We start from the raw sequence: 3185 nt of genomic DNA on the forward strand, positions 1-3185 counted from the left end.
TGTTTAGAGTCTGTGTCTACAACCTTGGCCTGAAGACTTCAGAATAAATTTTACAAATCAGCGAGGCCAGTTGTGTTTAAACCTTCAAGCTACATCTCAGGGTCTGACCCGCAGATTTTTTTCCCTCTACCAACGAAAGTCATAAATCACAAATTCTGATATCTTTATTTTACTGCTTGCCATCAAAGAACTCTTTTCTCTCTGTAGTGCTTTTGCCAGATCTGAAAGAATAGCAATGCTTGTTTATGTTGTCTAGATCTGAGGGAAACTTAGTGTCATTGTCCAAAATTTGCCCAATGCCAAAATATGCTCATGTAGGACTGCTTTAAGCAAGTCTTCATCCCAGTGGTCGAAAAGTGTTTAGATGTAATGGAAAGATTTAACATAAAATTCTTAGTGTGTTCATTTTAATGTAGGGATTTTATTGAGGGCCCTGTGCCCCCTCAGTCCCAGTGGAGATTACTTCATTGTCATATTCTCCATGTTGTATTATTTATTTTATTTTATTTTATTAATTTTGTATTGTTGAAAAAGTGGGGTTCGAATTGAAAACAATACTGCATGCGTGCACCAACTATCTGAGGAATAGCTAATGCTAGGGTAGCAATTAAATGGCTATGTGGCATATTTTCAGGTGATGAGCCATTACAGGTTCTTCAAGAACATCAGTTGGATGTCTGTAATCACTAAGTAATGAAACAAAGCCTTTTAGAAGCTCTTCATTATGGTATATCAAATGATGCATTTGCCATCATAGTTCTTTTATATTCATATTGTTTTATTTGTGTTATATGATTCTTGCTCTTTTAAAAAAGAAAAGAACAATTACTACCATAATAAAATCAGCATCAGTGTTAGTTTAGATTTTCTATTCCCTCTCCATCCATTCCATCTTCTTTCACTTATCCGGGGCCGTGTCGCAGGGGAAGCAGTCTAAGCAGAGACGGCCAGACTTCCCTCTCCCTGGACACTTCCTCCAGCTCTTCCGGGGGGTACCGAGGCGTTCCCAGGCCAGCCGAGAGACATAGTTCTTCCAGCGTGTCCTTGTTCTTCCCTGGGCCTCCTCCCAGTGGGACGTGTCCAGAACACCTCCCCAGGAAGGCGTCCAGGAGGCATCCGGAACAGATGCCCAAGCCACCTCAGCTGGCTCCTCTCGATGTGGAGGAGCAGCGGCTCTACTCTGAGCTCCTCCCGAGTGGCAGAGCTTTCACCCTATCTCTAAGGGAGCACCCAGCCACCCTATGGAGAAAGCTCATTTTGGCCGCCTGTATCCGGGCTCTTGTCCTTTCGGTCATGACCCACAGCTCATGACCATAGGTGAGAGGAGGAACATGTATCGACTGGTAAATCAAGCAGCTCAGCTCTTTCTTTCTCACGACAGACAGGTACATCGACCACATCACCTCAGAAGCTGCACCTATCCGCCTGTCAGTCTTCCGCTCCATCCTTCCCTCCCCTCGTGAACAAGACCCCAAGATACTCCATTTGAGGCAGGAGCTCTCCACCAACCTGAAGGGGACATACCACACTTTCCGGCTGAGAACCATGGGCTCAGACTTGGAGGTTCTGATTCAATTCCCTCTCATTTGTATATTTCCTCTCTCCTTCTCATGATAGTTGCTTTTTTGTTGTTGTTGTTGTTGTTCACTAGGGACTTGCCCTGGATTCGGGAGTGAGGTTCTGGCACAAACAGGAGAGTGCGCTGTCCTGCCGAGCAGCATAGCCCCACCATAGCCACGGTGACACACTTAGCCTCTGTAGCTCCAACTGACAAGTTCACAAATCAGTATATCGACTCAGGACTGGAGCTCTGGGATCACAAACCTGTAGGAAACCTCCATTTCCCAAATCCCACAAGTGCGCCTATCAGGAGGAAACCTGAAATAAATCTGAATAAAAACGCTGGCCCCTTGCTGAGTGGAGCTTTTTGAAACATGTGGACTTCACATCCTTTGTTTATGTTGCTTGAGGAGTGGACCACCTTACCTGGGCTGTTACGTTCAGTCTTAGAAAATCTTTAAAACGCATAAGCGAGCATAAGGAGCTTAGCCCAGAGTAGGCAATTCAAGCTATTACCTCTCCTATTGATATGACAAATTAGAAATGTAAAACAGTCTGTCTTGGCATTAGCACTGGAAAAGCTGCTTTGCAAGTGAGTTAATCATAAGGAAAAAATACCACATTACAGCAAGTAGGCTTTTATGCCAAGTTCTTTAGCCCAGGATGCACATACACACACACACACACACACACACACACACACATATATATATATATATATATATATATATATATATATATATATATATATATATATAGCGTTGCAAATAGTAAAAGAGTTTACTGATAAGTCTTTTTGAGCATTCAATAACTGCGATCAATTGGGGGCTTTGCATGTCATTCATCTGTTTGCGTTCATGTCTGTTAACAGCGTGAATATAAAGTGGAACTCAGCATGTGAAACATTTGAGAAAATAAACTGGCTAAATAAACAAAGAAAACTTAAAAATGGTTGAAAATAAGAACTGGGTTGTTCGTGGTGTATGCAAGAGTATGGCAAATTTATGTCAATTTATGTGCAAGATGTGCCTCTGAAATAAGAACACATTTATTAATTTGGTAAATATCTACATTTACCGTCATGGTTCAAAAAGAGATTACACCTCTAATGTAACATTTACATAGAGTAGGAGTAAGTCATATCAATATTTATATGGTGTTTTGCATAGATTAAGTTATTATACACACAATTAATTACTCTTTATTGCAATAAAAATGCCTAATTTTGCTGCTAAAAGTATTAGAATTAAGCAGATGTTTAATCTTTTAAAAAAACATAAAACATTGCATTATATCAGGCTGTTCTTGTATATAAGCTAAGTGAAACTTAAAATATTCTAAATGCAAATAATTCACTACAATATTCACATACTTGAGATGTAATTATCTATGAAGATTCGGGAGGAGCGCGTCAGATACTTAGCCTAATCATCACAGGTGGACCACAATCAAGTAATCAATCCCACAGTATAAATATCGCTGACTTACCTCTATCCATTGACGGTTTATCAGCATGCTGGTTCGCTTCGTCAGTCACCTTATCACATACCCAATTTTCGTACCAACGAAGAGCGCTAAACAGGGGATTTATAAGACCCGTTGCTTTTGCCGGACCCGAGATCATT

Source organism: Carassius gibelio, chromosome A11 (assembly GCF_023724105.1).
Source record: "Carassius gibelio isolate Cgi1373 ecotype wild population from Czech Republic chromosome A11, carGib1.2-hapl.c, whole genome shotgun sequence".
Lineage (NCBI taxonomy): Eukaryota > Metazoa > Chordata > Actinopteri > Cypriniformes > Cyprinidae > Carassius > Carassius gibelio.